Below are 17,139 nucleotides of genomic sequence, written 5' to 3'. Positions count from 1 at the left end.
GCAGCCGCAGATCTGGGGTTGCGTCCTGGCCCCCGTTTCCTCCACCAGGTGGGCATCGTGACGCTCACGTCAAAGGACCTCGTGCAGGACAGTAAAAACCTTTTGCAGACGGTAGAGGTCCAAAGAATTTCTCTCCTGACCCAGTCCGCCGAGTCTGGTGCAAGAATGCCAGAGGACAGCCAACCTTCCCCGGGCGGCCAAATCGGGATCCAGAGCTCCCCGGTCCCCCGGAGCTCCCGTCCTGCCTCCTCATGCCGCCTTCCTCGCCGCCTCCCTTTCCCAGGCTCGGTGGCCCAAGGTGGGCTTAGAAGACGGCCGACTTTCCCGCGGGGCGTGGCGCCTTGGGTAGGCCCCCTGTGAGGCTGCGAAGCCCCGGGAGCAGCGAGCGCCAAGCTGCTACCGGAGCCCCAGCCCCTGCGCCCTGGAGGGCGTCGTCCCTTCCTGCCGGCAGGTGGCAGCACCCACCCGGGTTGGGGGTCCGACCTCTGCGGTGGGAGCTGTTGAAATGGTTGTTCAGTCCCTGTGGTGTCCCGCTGCTTCCCTCTTGGCTGAGCCTCCTCTGATCCCCCACCAAGTGGCTGTGGCGGGACCCCTGGGGGAAGGGTGTGCGCTGCCTGGCCCCCCGGTGCTTATTAAGCTGTGTTGCTCACCCAGCACTGCAGGGCAGAGGGTGGTGTCCTCATCCTGCCCTACCCGCCCCCCCTTCGCAGGACAAGAGACCCCTGGCTTCCGCCCTCTCTCCCTGCAGCCTCGTGCTTGGGCACTGCGCTCCGTTCTCCACTCGGGGCCTTACCACCCCCACACAGCCGCGGAGCAGTGGACACTCCAGTGAGGGTGGCAGGCAGACTGGATTTTTGCTGGGGACAAAGTGGGCAGGCAGGCCCTAAAACCACCCCACTCCAGCCTTCCTCCCTCGCCCGGCCCAGCTGGTCCTAGGATAATTCTCAGAGCTCTAAGTTTGCAAAGCGTGTTCACGTGGTGATCCACTTGAAGTCTCCCCATTCTGTGAAGGAGGCCGAGCTAGAATTTTGCAGAGGCTCAGAGGCTGATCCACGGGGTCCAGAGCTCCTGGATGCCCAATACAGTGCTCCCACCGCCTGCACGGCTCCCATTAGTGACACCCCGTCTCTCTATCTAGTACTCACCTCTCCAGATGTCTGGCCTCTCTTTGCTTGGGGACAGGCAGGGGGAAGTTAGGGACACTCCATGATGAGCATCTGTGGCTGGAAATCAGATGCGAGGGAGAGCCGTGCCTGCTGGACACCACTACTAGTTCTTGCCAAGACACTGCAGGTCAGGAGGAACCAGCCCTACAACCCGGAGTGGGAATGAATGGGGTGGCCGTGATGACTGGCAAAAGGGCACAAAGGGGTGGTGGGGTGGGGGAGACCCTCCTCACCCGCCCCCCCCCCCCCCGCCTCCACCTCGGAGATGGCGAGAGAGAAAGAGCAAAGTGAAGGGGCGAAGTCCTGTGGGCTGCATTCCTGCTCCTCCCAGGAAGGGGTGGTGTGGCTGTGGCTCCTCCGTCCCACCCACGGAGCTGAGGCTGCACCCAGCGGAGGCCCAAAGAGCCTCTTCTCTTTGCTCCCCACCCGCCCCTCCCCGCCCTGTCGCTCAGATTCCAATACAATTTCCAGCTAACCAGCATGTCGATAGAACAAGTCGGGCAGCCAGATTGCTGGCCAATTACAGGAAATCATTCTGCTCCACAGCTCCGCGCCCAGGGGGAGGGCGGGAAGGAGGACGGGAATGTGAGGGAGCAGGCGCCCGGCTCACCGGCTGGGAAGGGGCTTGAGGCCGGGGACGCGGCAGCCCCTGGGAGGAGCTGGGAGGGGGAGTCGTGGTGGACGGGGAGGCTCCCGGATCCAGCGTACCTGTGATGATGAACCGGTGCCCCAAGCAACAAAGAGAGACAAGTGGGGGCTGCGGGCTGGTGAGGAAGGTTGGGGGGGGGGGTTGTGAGGCAACTGCTGGAAGTAGAAGGGGGGCAGAAAGGGGAGACCAGTCTCCCCCAGAGCCCTGTGTTTGGAACGGGGGCGCCCTCAGGCCTCCCTGGTCCAGAGGAGCTGTGCAGGGCCGTCCGATCACCTGGAGGCTGGGGCCCTCTGGGGCATGACCTGTGCTCCCACACCCAGCCCTGAACCAAGGGGACCCTGGGGGAGGGTAGAGCGGGTTGAAAGGGGGAGAGGGAAGGAAGGGGCTGCAGCCTGCAGCTGAGTGCACCGGCGGCAGCCTCCCGTGGCTCGGGGGTGAGCGTAGAAGCCGTTCTTTCACTCCGGCCCGTGGGCATAGAGGCATGAGAGGAAACAGCGGCCTCCCGACTCACCCTCCCAGCTCTTCGGCCTCGTTCCCAACTCCGGCCCTCATGAAACGCTCTCTCAGATGAAAGGACTCTACATGCCCTCCACTTTCTGTCTGTCTGCACCTGGATGCCTCGTGCCCACCCCACCCCTCATCATATCTTTCTCAGAACTGTCCTAACTACCCCCCAAGCTGCCCGTCCAGCAGGCCCTGAGATGCCCCCTGCTTCCCTGCACCAGCGTTCAGCTCCCCTCCCCAGTCCTGGGGCCTCTCCCTCAAAGTACTGGAGGGTTCTCAAGGGACAGTCGTTTCCCTGTGCACTGACTTCACCCAGTGAGTGAGTATCGTCTCTGTGTCTTGAAGCCCCAAAAAGAGGCAACTGTGACCCCAAGATCCCTTCCCCTGCTCCGGGCTGCAGCCACGTCTCTAGGCACCCTCCCCCAATCCCCAGGATCTCACCGCCCCTCCCCAATCCCAGACTGTCTCCTCAGACCTCTCCAAGGGTGGAGCCTGGGCCCCACTCACCCTCATGGCTTTTGCCAACCCGGTGTAGACTAATCTCTTCCTGGAATCTTCCCGTCGGCTTGAAAGCAGACAAGAAAGGGGGTGGATCTCAGCACCCGGGGGCCCTGGGCACCCTGCAGCTCTCGGGAGGGCCGCTCAGTGAAGGGCAAGGCCGCCATCAAAGTTCCTGTGGTGGGCGCGTTGGGAGAGGGGGTGCAGCGCCCTGGGCTTGCTCCTTCCCCGCTTCCTGCACACAGGGCTGGCCCTCCGGAGTGGGGGTGTCGGCTAGCGCTACGTGTGTCCCGCTCCCGGCACACAGTGGGCACCTCTGCTCCGCCAAATGAGGTTAAGCCACTGCCCCAGGTTCGAGGTGCTGCCTCTCCTGGGCCGGGCGCACCGGGCGCCCGTTGGTCCGGAACAGGGCGCCAGCCCCTCCCCGCCCTCCCCGCCCTGGCCGACGACGGTCCCCCGCCCGCGCGCCGCAGCGCTCCGCAACCCGCAGGCTCCATGCCATCGATCAGGCCGCAGGGGACCGGGCCCGCCGAAACCCCCCACCCAGCGTCCCTCCCTTTTCACTTTTAATTGAAGTTTGTTTGAGCAGAGTGCGGAGCAGGCAGAGGCAGAAACCAAATATTTAGTTGCTGCAAATTGGCACCTCCAGATCAATTACCCGGCCCGCGTCAGGGCTTGCGCCGCCCCGCCCCCCTCCGCCCCCTCCGCGTCCCGCGGAATCTCAATGCCGCGCTGCCCCCCCACCCCCCGCCCGGCTGCCCGGGCGCCCGCGCTGCCTGCCTCCATTCCGCTGCACGTTTCTCATCAGCCCCAGCCATACATCACCCGTGGCTGCGAGGGAAACAGATTTTCAATGGGAAAAGTTATCCGGGAGGGTCCTCCTTGCTGATTCATGCCGCGCCCTGAGCTGTCTGGCACCCCCGCCCTCCGTGGCCCTCACCAGCACTGTCCGAGGGGAACAGCCCGGCGGTGGGAGTGAGCTCCAAAGCCAAGACTTTGGGATTTTGGGTCACACGGACTTGACGGAATCTCTGTAACACCTTTTACCCTCTGGGTGACCTAGGAAAAGTCCCTTGTGCTCCTCGGCCTCGGTTTTCTCGTTGGTAATCCGGGGCTCTACCTTTCCCTGGCAGGGCTGTTGTGGGGTCACAAACGAGCAGGGCATCACCCTGCCCTGGGCGGCACAGAGTGGCGCCCGCAGACGTCAGTTCTCAGTCCTGGCCAAGGGGTAAAGTAGGTTCCAGAATGAAGTGAGGGACCCTGGTTGGAAGCAACCCAGTCAAGTTACTGGAACACACCAAAGGGAAAGGAGCGGGCAGCCAGCCCGGCGGCCGCCCAGCGTGCCTGGCAGAGGCTGGGGAGGCAGCAGGACGGGGTCAGGATTCCCCGGCGAGTCTGGGCACAACCAGAAGAGGAGCCTCGGTACCAAGGATGGAGAGTCTAGCTGGGCCTGGAGGTGAGCCCAGAGCCAGGGCCACGGGCGGGGCCAGGGACGGAGGCTGCAGGGGCCTGAAGGCCGCCGTAGCCGGCCTCTGCCGCATCGGTGAGGCTGAGCGCCCCCGCAGGGGGATCAGGAAACCCGGCAGTGGTGGGGGCTGGCCTTGTCCCAGCCGTGTGAGGCTGGGCAGGTTCTTGAAACTCAGCTTTCCCGTGTGTAAAATGGGGCCGACACCCTCTGCCTCCCAGAGCAGCTATGAATAATAAAGGAGCTGATGCATGTGAGTGGGAAGGACACTCCCCCGGAGGCATTCAGAAGGTGGTGAGAGGTTGCAGGTGGGTCTCCACGCTCAACATTGTTTCCATCCCACGGGCCTCTTGAGGGAACCAGAGTCAAACAGTTGGGCATTTTTAAATAGCAGCTCCGCCCGACAGAGTGGCAGGCGTTTGAGCTCAGAGCTCCGGGAGCCCTTCCTCCCCCGTCTCACCTTAAAGAACAAGAATCTCCGCACTGGCTTCCTCCTGGCCTCCGCCACCGCCTGCTCCCAGACTACCGTGCCCCATCGCCACTCCTCAGGGCAGGAGCCGCCCAGGCCTGGAGGAAAGCGTTTGGTTTTTCCCCAACAAGCTCGGAGTCTAGACGGAATGCCAAGGCTGACGTGGAATACGGAGCTCCAGGGGGAAGTGCACTCACTCCCCAGCCTCTTGGTTTTCCCAGCTGTGGAATGGGTCCGTGGGCAGCGAGCCACGAATCACAAGGACCTCTGTGGCCTGGCGGGGAACCTCTAAAAGTGATTGAGTCCATTGCCCCACCTTCTCCACAGCTTCCTAGCCAGCCTGACCCCCACCGACAACAGGGGTATCTCTGTTGGCAAGACAACCCCACCAGCCTCCTTGGGGGTGGCAGGCACCGCTTGTCAGGCCAGAAAGTCCTTCCAACAGCCAACCTTAAATCTCTCACCACTTCCTTCACGGGAAAGTTAAAGAACGGACACCAAAAGATAAATGCTTATGAATAGGCGATGCCACACTCGTTCTAAAAAATATCCCCGAAGAGGGCGGAGAGGGGTGGGCATTACCTTCGGACACAATGCTCTTTACACGAACCATCTTGGTGATAAATATAGCTGTGTAATTCTTTTTTTCTCCTTGGCAGAGAGAAAGGCTGAGGCCGGGCAGAAAGGCAGAGGGACCTGAAAATATAAATCAATATGTGACTTTAATATATGTGCTCTCAGTGTCTGTGTGTGCTGGGGGATTATTAGTAACCTTGATTCCAGCTCAGTGTCCATGCGAGGCAGGGAGACACGCAGCCCCCGGGGAGGGGAAGAGAAATTAGGAAGCCAAATTCTTCTCCTGATTGACACCTGGGTAAACATTACCCTGGCAGAAGGGGAAGAAAAGAAGATCAATGCTGGGTATTTTTATCGTGTTCCAGGGACTAAGGACAGCGAGGGGGGGGGGGGTTGAAATTAAAGAAACAATCCTTTAGCCTCATTGAACATACTCCTGTATACGCAGGAGGCAGAAGGGGTGGAGCCCAGGCTGAGGATGGGGGTGGGGTGGGGGCGGGGTTGTCCCCGGGAGCAGTGGCCATGGCTTCTTTTGCCCTGGGCACCGACGTGAAGGGCAGCAGGTACAAAGGAGCATGCTTGTCCTGGCAGGACAAGGGCACCGGCTTTGATTAGACTCTGGCCTTAGCGGAGGGCCAAGGGCCATGTCTCAACAGGGTTGTCAGGGGAAGTTTCCAGCAGGTTCCCAGAGCGGGTGAAGGGGAGAGGAGGGGCTGTGGCAGGGGCCGGGGGAGGTGAGCGGCTCGGCGCCAGCGTGTGGAGAAAGGGGCACCTCTTGGATCGCCTTGGAAGGTGGTCTCCATTCCACATTCAGGAAAACCCGGCCTCCGCCCCTCGAGTCTGACCAAGTCACTTGACCTCCCGGAGTCCCACCTTCCTTATCCACAGCGTGAAGGCTCGTAACCCCCATTCCTCTCATCTCACAAAGTTTACTTTTTTTTTTCAATTGCGTTTGACATTCAGTTTCATCTCAGAGGTTTTGTGAGGTTGCACCAAACACCTCACAGGGGGTGGGGCCGCTGGTGTCTAGAGCGGTTCCATCCAATGGAAACCTAGTGCCCGCCACACACGCGCTGTTAAGGGTTCTGGTAGCCACATCGAAAAAGCACAAGAAACAGGGGAAATGAATTTATTTTTTAATGTGATCAGTATGTTTAAAATACCGTCAGTTTCATGTGTGGCACTAGCCACATTCCAAGGGTTCGGTTGCCACGGGTGGTGCCTGGCTACCGTGCTGGGCCAGCAGAGATCTGGAATCCGATGCCCACAGGCAAGGGGCTGCTGCCTCTCCGACAGCGGGGAGGGGACCCTGGAGGCAGAGGACAAAGTGTGCCCCTGTGGAATTCAAGGCAGAGCGTCCCTTTGTGTGTGGGGTGAATTTCCTCGACTCAAGGGGCCCATGATGCCTTGCTGCAGACTCCCCGGGGTGGGGGGGCGGACTGATGGTCGTGACGGTCCCTCCACAAGCCCACTGCAGGTCCCTAGTTCTGCTGGGCAGGACCTGGGGTGGACACTCCCCTTTCTTTCTTGTTTTTTAAGATTTTATTTATTTATTTTTAGAGAGGGAAGGGAGAGAGAAAGAGAGAGAGAGAAACATCAATGTGCGGTTGCTGGGGGCTGTGGCCTGCAACCCAAGCATGTGGCCTAACTGGGAATCAAACCTGTGACACTTTGGTTCTCAGCCCGCGCTCAATCCACTGAGCCACACCAGCCAGGGCAGCCTATTTCTGAGCAAGGTGAAAGATGCTCGGTGCTGACAGGGACACAGACCTCCCAGGGCTGGGCTGACGCTTTCTGCTGGTGCTGGGAGCCAGGGAAGGAAGGGGCCTGGCATCCTGGAACTCTCGTGCCTGGGCCCAAGTGGCCCCAGCTGCTATTACCCACAATCCCCACCCCCTACTCTCTTCTGGCTGCAGAACTGTCCCGCCAGGGGAAGGGTGTGGGGAGAGGCACCAAGCCCCGGATCTCATGCCCTCAGCACACCTGCCAGGTCCTGGGAACCACGGCGAGCCCTCGGTTACAGCATTTGCAAGACTCTTCAGCTAGGGGAGAGCTGGGGCTTTAAGAGATCTGAGTGCTAGGAGGTCCCTCAACGGGCTCTAGAAGATTTGTGAATGCACCTCCTGTCTTCTGTCATTGCGGGTGTCATGCCCCCTGAGTATGAGTTTTTCTAAGCTGGGGGTCTAAGCTTTTGTCAAGGCTCGGAGGCATCTGTGACTCCTTAAAGAGCAAGAACCGCTGCTCCAGACACACACGCTCACACACACACACACACACACACAAATACATATACATTTACCCGCATATATACACGTATTCTCCCCTCTCTCTCTCTCAAATCAATTAAAAAAAATTAAATCCTACCCATCTGCAAGGCCAGGCTCACATGCACCCCCTCTGTGAAGCCTTTCACAGCCTCCTCAAAAATTGCCCTCCTTGCCCTGGCTGGCGTAGCTCAGTGGATTTCAGTGGATTGAGTGCAGGCTGCTAACCAGGCATCACAGGTTCGATTCCCAGTCAGGGCACATGCCTAGGTTGCAGGCCATGGCCCCCAGCAACTGCACATTGATGTCTCTCTCTCCCTCTCTCTCTTTCTCTCTCCCTTCCCTTTCTAAAAATAAATAAATAAAATCTTAAAAAAAAAAACCTGCCCTCCTTGAATCCATCTCCCATAGTTCCTTGCATGTCTCAGGCCCTGGACCCTTATTTCTTACAGCCTCAGGCTCTGGGTCACTCGAGACTGCACTTAGCTTGTCGCCCCGTGGGAACTGTAAGCCCCTGGAGGGAAGGGTCTGTGGGGGTGTGTCCATGTCCACAAGTCCTCTCTGTCCCACCCTCACACGTCCTGTCCTGTCTTGTCCACACCCCGACCCCACCTCCCTCCAAGTAAATTCCAAGGTCAGGTGTAAGAAAAAACAGATGAAACAACATTTTGCAAATCACAGTGTAAACTTCACTCAAGTACTCTCTGCCTCCCCGTGTTCTTCCTGGGCTCCGGCCCAACCTTGGCTCCGGTCCTTCTGGCCCTTGCCCATCCCCCACCCCCCCCTCGCCCAGATGTCCAGAGCCCGAGCCACTCACCCGGAGAGACGAGGTCTCTCCTATCTCTGAGTCTGGGTCTCTGTCCGCAGTCCCAGGAGACATCTGGTTTCCTCCATCACTGGAATCACGGGGAATGTGAAGACACACCTTTTTGGGTTTCTTTTCTCTCTTTCCCCCCCTCCATTCAAATAAGGATTTCAGACAGCTTCCAGAGACACACGTGACCAGGCAAAAAATGAGAGAGGAGCCCTGGCTGGTGTGGCTTAGCGGATCGAGTGCCAGCCTGCGAACCCAAAGGTCGCTGGTTCGATTCCCAGTCAGGGCGGGCACACGCCTGGGTTGCAGGCCAGGTCCCCAGTTAGGGGCGTGCAAGAGGCAACCGACCGATGTATCTCTTGCACATCAATGTTTCTCGATGTATCTCTCGCACATCGATTTTTCTCTCCCTCTCCTCCCTTCGCTTCTCTCTATAAATAAATAAATAAATAAATCATCTTTAAAAAGCAAAACAAGAGAGGAAGCCGGGGGTGGAAGAGGTTCTGCTTTCTCCTTCCCGAGGCCCTGCCTCCGGCCCCCAGCAAAGGGCACTCTCAGAGTGGCCCATCGTGGGCCTTCGCTGAGCCCATTCGGCCTCCTTTCCAGGGACCTCAGGTGCAGCCCTGGCCACCACCCTCCTTTCTCGCCAGCCCACCGTGCTCCGCCGCCAGCCTTGACCCTGGCAGCCCCAGATCCCCCGACCCGGCCCTTCATGCTTTGGCTCTCTCTCTCTCTCCTGACCCCATCTGCAACCACAGCACATCCCAGCTGTCTGATTAACTCAATTGATTAATTAAGCTCTAATGAGAGCTGTGACTCACCCCTGCAGCTGCTGACCAGGCCAGCTGTGCCAGGAAGGGCACTGGGGCCACACGCATGGGCTGAGCAGGGCCCGAGGGGCCGGATGCCCAGGGGTTGGTGCCACTCGAGAGGGAGGCCCGAAGCCTGCCTATGGCTAGGTCTCCTCCAGAGCCACTTGGGGGTGGGTGGTTCTGCCAGGCTGGAAGAGGGGCTTCTCTCTTAGCCAGCCAGTCTGTTCCAGAGTCCCCGCTGAAGGCAGGGAGGGCAGAGCAGGTACTGATTGGCTGGGAGGCTCAGGGAGGGGACTAGGTCCCGTCAGAATCTCACCTTGACTCTCAGGGCGTGCCCGAGCCCAGAAGGTACTGTATGTGGAAGCTGGACACTGGCCACAGGGGCCAGGCTTAGCCCTGCCAGCAGCTGCCCACTCTGTAGTTTCTCCCCCCACACACAGGACCCCCTGTCCTGTGGTCAAGGCACCCCCATGCCGGGTCACTGGCGCCCAGTCCCAAGGAAACACAAGGGGTCCTCAGAGCAAATCCTGCGCTCCTGTTCCTCCCACCTCCCCCCAGCCCTGCCCACCGACTCACGCCCCCCTCGGACTCTGCCCCCTGGTTCGGGTGGAGGACAAGCGCCCTCCATTCACAATGCTCGGCTGAACAGAATGTTCCGTCTCTCAGAGCACAGCCACATCCATGGGTCTCCGGAATCCCGTGAGGCCGCCGGAGCCGGGAGTCCGTTCTCGAGTCAAAGAAATGGAGACCTCAGCTCGCCCTAGATCGCACCCGGCTGCACCTTGCTTCCCAGCCTTCGAGCTCTCCTTGGGGAAACACACCCGTCCTGGGCTCCGAGGCCTCGGCTTGGAGCGCGCTCAGAAGCCCTCCACCCACCCACCCCAGCTGCAGGCAGGTGAGGGCCCTTCTCTCAAGCTGACTCGGTGGTCGACGCGATCCCATCCGCCACGGGGACCCGAGGGCCACTGCTGCTCTGTCTGCCCCTCGGGGCCTCACGTGAAATAAGGACACAGGGAGTCTTTGCTGGAGATAAGAAAGAAGGAAGAAGTGAGCGAGCCACCACACGCGGCAGATATTCTGATCCCCAGGCTAGCGCTTGGAGGAAGGACACCGCAAAGGACAGTGCGACCCAGCGTGGGCATCTCAGCTGGGGGAGCACAGGGCTCCCGCTGCATGCGGGGAATGTGGGGGGACCCACCCAGGAAACTGCAGGAGATGGGGGGTGGACAGGACGGGAGAGGGTGGGCAGGGACTAGGAGAGGGTGAACCTGTGGGTACTAGGCTCCCCTCACGGGAGACAGGAGCCCTGGGGTGGAGACAGAGCGCTGGCTGCAGAGTTACGAGAGTTGGCCCTGACCAGTGTGGCTCAGTGGGCTGAGCATCGTACCAGCAAAGCGAAAGGTCGCCAGTTCTGTTCCCAGTCAGGGCGCAGGCCCGGGTTGCAGGTGCGGTCCCCGGTCGGGGGGCTTGCAAAGGGCAACTACTCAATGTTTCTCTCTCACATTGATGTTTTTCTCCCTCTCCCCCCCTCCCACCGATTTCCTTCCACTCTGTCTAAAAATAAATAAACAAAAGCTTAAGAAAATAAAAAGAAAAAGAAGGCCTAGTTGGAGTCCCAGCTTTGCTCAATCCCTCCGGGCGGGTTAGGTCCTTGACTTGAGAAAGTCTGAGGGCACTAGGGCTCTGGGCCTGTTGTCCCCACACCCCCACCCCACTCCCTGTGGCCTGGGAGCCCTGCAGCCCCCAGGACGTGTGTGACCTGAGGGCCTGAGGGAGGTGACGTGATGGACAGTGGGCGTGGGGGCTGTGACACCCCCACTGCCCATGCAGGGGAGGTGGTCGCAGCCGGGAACAGCCGACCCCCGAGGAGCCACCACCACCCCGGCCCCTTGCCGCCTGCCGCTGCCCCTCAGATTCAATTTCCAGCCCGGCTTTCACATCAAGCTCCAGCCAGTGACTTTCCTGGAGAAAATGATTATGTAATTATTGCAGCCTTGCTCCCAACACCGTTTTAATTGAATCCGGGAAAAGGTGATCTGGGCACCGGAGGGCCCGGGGGCCGCGGGGCCGGCACGGGGACGTCAGGCGGGAGCCCGCCAGCCCCTGAGCCTCGAAGGTCAGTGGGTGCTTCTGAGTTGCTCCCCCGAGCGCCCCCTCCCTCGGGGTCAGCCTGGATCCGGGCGAGCCTCAGCAGGGAAAGGGACATTGACTGGGTGGCTTCCCAGGAAAGCAGGGTGGGGAAGAACGATGGTGGGGGGAGGGGGCAGAGAGGGGAAGGGACAGGATTCTAGTGGCCGTGTTTCCTGCCCAACGCTGCTCTTAGTCACTTAAAAAGCTGTTTTTCTGCCACTCTCCCTCCTCGGCCTCTAGCCCCAGCCCACCTGGGAGAAAACCTTTGCTCAGACACTAGCCCGAGGATGCAGAACTGGAAAGAGCATCTGATTTTCCAGAACTCTGCAGAGCCTTCTCGAGGGATTTGGTGTTATCTGCTCTGGGGGTCACCCTGCCGGCTTTCTCCCTGCTGGACACACAGTTGGGATGTAATGGCCGATGAGTCTTTCCGAGCCTCAGTTTCCCCACATGTCAAAGAGCCAGTTGGTCCTGAGGCCCCTTCCAGCTCCGAAGGGAGCCATTTCTGTTGGTTCCCCGTGTACCCTGGCTCTCGCGAGGCTGGAGGAAGTCCAGCCCCACCTCCTCAGTGGCCACTCCTGTGGGGGCCTGTGGGCTCCCACCTTGCAGCACCTGTCTGCCCCACCCACTAAGGATGCCCCTCCTCACCCGTGAGCCGGGGTTCAGCCAGGTGCCGAGTAGACAGAGTAAGCCCGGAACTAGGGCAAGGGCGGGGACAGGGTTTGTCCAAAGGTGAAGTCACCCTCACAAACCCTGTGCCAACAACCCTTTAGAAAATTGCTTAAAAGGTGCCATTTCAGAGAAGGTGCCCTGGGGGGCTACCTACAGCAGGTGTGGCTACCCACCAGGACACGGGCATGGGGACCCCGGGGGGCCTGGCTGGGCCCTGGCAGACTCCAGCGCCTGCCCATCAGCAGCCAGCATTTACGGGATACCTGGTGGGCATGGGCTGGGGGACAGTGAGGTAGGCACGAAGGGAATAGGAGGTGTTGATTAAATTTGTTTATTAATTATTGGGTACCTACTGAGTGCCAGGCACAGGGCCAGTACGTGTGGCCTTGGGGAAGCTGGCAAGTGGTCTGAGAGACAGGACACCCCCTTGCTGGGATACCCTGGAACTTCGAGGCTTGGCGGAAAAGACGGTGAAGAAACGAGGCCCCGGAGGCCCAGGAGCCCTCCGTCGCACTAGGGCAAATCCCCAGTGGAGGTCGGGGCGTGGTTTGGCTGTGAGGCCCTTGCCAGGCACCCTGAAGGCCCGCAGTGCAGCGGAGATGCGCAGAGAGAAGAGGCAGGGAGGGAGAGGGAGAGATGGTAACCATCCTTTGCACCTTGCACCTCACAACACCCCCAAGGTGGGGGGCGGTTATTATGTCCATGTCACAGACTGGGGTCCGGAGAAGACAGGTTCAGATGCGTGCTGGCCCGCACCCACAGCCGGGGTGAGCGGGAGGCGAGGGTTGCCCTGCCCCACGTGCAGCCTGCCCATCCCAGCCTCCCCCCTCGCCTCTCTCTGAGCGGGAGCGCCAAGCCGGGGTTGTGCTGGGTGTGAGGAGGCTGGAGCCTGGAGCCTGGGAATTTCTGGGACCCATGAGGATCTGGGGACGAGATCTGCTGACAAATAGGACCCCGGCCCTCCAGGCAGGTGCCTGCTCAGGGAGGGGGGTTTCAAAGGCACGGATCACGGGAGGAGATGATGTTGTCACAGAGGAAAGCCGGCGCTGCCATCCCGCCCGTCCCTCCTTCACTCATTAATTTCTGGGGAAGTATGAGCTGTCAGCAAGCAAGGCCCTTCGATTCAAATTACAGAATTTGAATCCTTAATTTCTCCTAATCCATCAGTGAGCTGCCTTCCCGGGCTAATATTAGCAGCACTCTCGAGGCTGGGAGGAGAGTCATTGATGTCTCCCTCCCCCTGAAGGAAGCCCTGATGGATATGGCCGGCCAGGGGTGGGCCCCTCGGGGGCAGGGACCCCCCCCAGCCCCCGCCCCAGGTGCCTCCAGTCCCAGGAAGAGAGTACAGAGTCTTTGAGCGAGGCCCCTGGAGAGCAAAGCAGAGAGAGGAAAGATGGGATCGCAACTTGAGAGAGACTTGGAAGAAGGGAGGGAGGGCGGATGAGACTCGGGAAAGACAAAATGAGCAAAACTAAGAGAGGTGGAGGCAGGGAGTGATGGAGAGATGGGGACAGGGGCCCAAAGCGATGGATGGGGGGACAGAGGCAGAAAGGAGGAAGGGCCCCACCAGAACTTCGGATCAACGCAACCCATACACCGACTATTCAGGGCGAAACCACAGCAAAGTGGAATCAAGGCCCTTGGGACTCCCGTGGCATCGTGGGAGAGTTGGGTGCCACGGGACGCGGCCCCCACACCACTGCGGGCCGTGGCCCTTCGCCGCTAGGTGACTGCAGTCAGGTACCACGAATCAAATCCTCCCTCAAAGCCTTCCTCTGCCAGGAAGCCCTCTTGTTTTCTAGCTGAAGATAGTCCTTCTCTCTGTGTGCGGTGTGTGGGAGAACGTGGGAGGCCCTCTGGATGGCTGCAAGGCTGAGGGCCGTATGCGCCTTTCTCACGGATCTCTTCAACGAGGCCATGAGGTAGTGACTACTATTAACCCCACTGAACAGGTGAGGAAACAGGTACAGGTAAGTCACTTACCCAAGGTCATGGGGCGATGCAGCAGCGACGTCCTGATGTGAACCCACACAGGCTGACTGAAGGCAGAGAGGTTACCACCATGAGGGGGAGAACCTCGGTGGGGACCCCCAGGGATTGAATATGGCGAAGTCACTGTCTTATCGACTGTGGAAGGATGGAGGACACACCAGGCCAGACCCGTGACGCCCTCGCATGACCAGCCAGTATTATTAACACCCAGACAGCCTCGTCCCTCCCAGCCCCTCACCCAGCTCACACCACCCCCTCCTGCCTGCCTATCTCCCCGAGTAACACCCTCCACCCACCCAGGCCCGGGTCAAGGCAGGCCTTTGGCAGGAAGCCTCCCTGTAGCCCTTGCCCGTGACCCCTGCGGCCTGTCCCTCCCTTGACCGGTGCTTGTCCTTTCTGTGAATGTCCTGCCTCCTCAGCAAGCTGTGAGCCTCTGTCCACACAGCCCGAGTGCCCTCCGCTGTCCTACGACCCAGCCTCGCCCGGGTGAGTACTCAGTAAATATTTGTGGACTTAACTAATGGATTGGTGAGATGGAGACGGGAGGCCCGGGACAAAGACGCTGGAGGACCGAGCCGCATCCCTCTCACCGGGGGCCTGTGGGAGTGTCAGGGGAGCCAGAGATGTGCGGGTGGGGCCTCTGGGCCCCGGGAGGTGGCAGCTCGCCTGGTGGCTCTCCCAGCCGCCCCTCAGGGGACCCTGTCTTTCCAGGTGGGTGGATGTGGGGATGTGAGTGGGGAAAGGAGACAAAGGGGCCCCTCCACATGGTGGGGAGCCCTGCAGGGGGCTCTTCAAGCTCCCCACTCTCCCCAGGCTCCGCCCAGGCCCCTGGAGCGAGAGGCAGACCCTAGGATCTTCCCCAGGGCTGAGGTCACTGTCCCCACTCCTTTTGCTGCTCTCGCCGGCCCGCCTCCCCTATCCAGGAGGCTGAGCCCGAAGAGAACTATTTTGGGCCAAATCTCTGAATTATACATGGTCTGGCCAGCGAGCCTGCCACTCTTGATCAGTGGCAGCGGGGGTTGGGAGTAGGTGCTCACTGTGTTTCGCTTTTGGTGTGAGTGTCTGAGTGTGTGCAGGTGGCAGGGGGGGTGTGATGGGACGGCACGCGTGTGCTTGTGTAGATTTGGAGACTAAGGGACTGTGGGTGTGCATGCACAATTGTGGGTCCCCGGGTGGGAGTTGTGGGTCCCCAGAGATGCTTTTCCTCCCTCTGAAGCTTCAAGGTGGGGGACCCCTGGGCCCAGCCCCTGTGGTCCCTGAATCTGTGTGTCTGGCCAATAGCCAGGATGACTTAGAGGCCCAGCGTCACACAGAATGATGGCACTGGCCATCCCGCCCCCATCCCGCCCCTGCCTTGGCTGCCCATGGGACCTCAGGAGCCAGATGACCATGACAGAGAGATCACTCCGTCAGGGCCAGATCCAGGAGAGGGGAAGGAGAGGCCTCGAACTCCCTGAGAATAACAGCAGTACTGGCCACCGTGAGTCGAGAACCTCTGCTTGGTTCAGGCACTTTACAGACACAAACTGAGTTCAATGTCACGCCACTTCTGTGTGGGATCTACTGTTCTCCCCACCTGCTGATGCAGGAGTCAGAAAGACTCAGTAACTCCAGACTGCACTCTCGGAGCAAGCAGTCAAGGTCTAGACAGCTGCGGAGATAACAAGGCAAGCCTGGGGGGCGTACTTGCCATCCACGTATCCGGCAAAGGGCTAGTATCCAGCAAACTCCTCGTACCGCTCGATAATAAGCAGACAAAATCTATCTTCAGAATGGTCAAAAGAAAATATAGAATGGCCAATATGCCTGTGAAAAAGATACGCAACATCCTTCATCATCAGGGAAACGCAAAGTAAAACCACGATTCCCACGACACGCTCGCGAGAAGGCTGACCGAGCAAAGGGCTGGTGAGGCCGGGGAGCCACGGGAACTCGCACACACCGGCCGTGGAAATGCACGGCGATGCAGCTGCTTCAGGAAACAGCGGGTCGACGAGACACACCCTCGCCAGCGGATCCAGTCATTCCGCTCTTAGCTATTTCCCCAAGAAAGAGGAAAAAAGCATATTTTCACGTAAAGACTCGTGCACGCGTATTCACAGCAGCTCTGTCCACAGCGGCCCAAACCGGGAAACCGCGCAGGTGCCCGCCGACCGTCGGCCAGACGGTCACGTGTTCACACGATGGGACCCTCCCCGGCGCTGAAGCGTTGTGCGCGGACAAAACAGCAGCGCGGATGGATCCCTTTCTGGAAAGCGAGGAGCAGCCAGACGCCCAGAGTACATGTCACACAGCCCCGTTTCTGTGACACTCCAGAGCAGACAAAGCTAACCCGTAGTGACAGAAGGCAGATCGGTGGTTGCCTGGGGCCGGGGGGGAAGGGTGGGGAGAAGGGTGGGGATCGCCGGGGAAGGGGCGCGAGGGAGCCTTTGGGGATGATGAAGCTGTTCTGCGTCCTGATTTAGCGGTGCTTGTGTGTGTGTATAAATTTGTCAGAATCCATCACACTGAACACTGAAAATGTGTGCATATTATTGTATGTAAATTATACTTCAACGCAGTAGAGAAAAAGACACCCAGGTAAGCTGAGCTGAAATCCACTCCTGGAGCTGTTTATGCCCCGGGTCTCCGGAGTGGCAGGTGAGTAGCCGGCGCCTCCAGCCCCTTTCAGGAAGGGGTGGGGCTGTGGCGCTGACATTGATCACCCGCCTCCAGCAGCGGGGAGCATCCAGCTTCCCTCTGCCTTATCGCCCTCCCCCCACCCCATACCCCAGGCTCTCTGTGGCTGTCCCTGTAACAGGAGGAACTCACCACCTGGGGGTGCCTAAGCTCTCGCTGGGGCCCCTCCCGGGCCGCTCCCAGGCCCCTCCGATGGAAAGCATCTGACAGCTTCCTCCAGCAGCAACCTGGCTGGCAGGTCGAAGTCCCTAGGGAGTCCAAGTTTGGTTTTCCTCCACCCCCCGGGCGTCCAGCCCACCCTCGCATATCCTCCTGAGAAGCCTCTCTCACCCACCAGCCAGGAGATGGGTGAGATGGGGGTCATGGCCCCCCAAAGTGCAGTGGGAGGGGGCAGGGGCACTCTGCCCTGAGGCAGGGACCAGGCTCACCTACCCAGGGTCCCCTGGGGA

The sequence above is a fragment of the Phyllostomus discolor genome, chromosome 8, assembly GCF_004126475.2.
Source record: "Phyllostomus discolor isolate MPI-MPIP mPhyDis1 chromosome 8, mPhyDis1.pri.v3, whole genome shotgun sequence".
Classification (NCBI taxonomy): domain Eukaryota; kingdom Metazoa; phylum Chordata; class Mammalia; order Chiroptera; family Phyllostomidae; genus Phyllostomus; species Phyllostomus discolor.
This window is presented reverse-complemented; position numbering follows the sequence as displayed.